This window comes from Drosophila subobscura, chromosome J (assembly GCF_008121235.1).
Source record: "Drosophila subobscura isolate 14011-0131.10 chromosome J, UCBerk_Dsub_1.0, whole genome shotgun sequence".
Taxonomy (NCBI): Eukaryota; Metazoa; Arthropoda; class Insecta; order Diptera; family Drosophilidae; genus Drosophila; species Drosophila subobscura.
In genome coordinates this window covers 10713715-10714119 of record NC_048532.1, presented here as the reverse complement: position 1 = coordinate 10714119, position 405 = coordinate 10713715, and positions in this window count along the sequence as shown.

Here is a 405-nt window from a genome sequence, read left to right as displayed (position 1 = left end):
TGTGACCGTGGAATTATCGATAAAATATACCGTCAGACCCTCAAGAATGTACCAAAATATACCATCTCAGATTAAAAATATACCGTAATATTCCGTAGTCTTAAATCATTTTCCTCGAATTTGATGTTCTATTTGATATTACTAGCTTGCAAAGACTTTTAACACGGAAAATATAATTTAAACCGGTTGAAGAATAAATTTGGCTTATTATAAGTTCTCCATTTTATTGGATTGTATACCTTATGACCTTATATTTTACCAATTTTAATTTGAATTTTGCATTCTAATCACCCCTACAGAAGGCAAGGGAGCGTTTCAAATATGATCACAGATAAAGCACCTTTATTTGAAATGATTTATTTCATTTCTTCTCCTTTAAAAAATAAAATGAAGCTAAATCCAGCC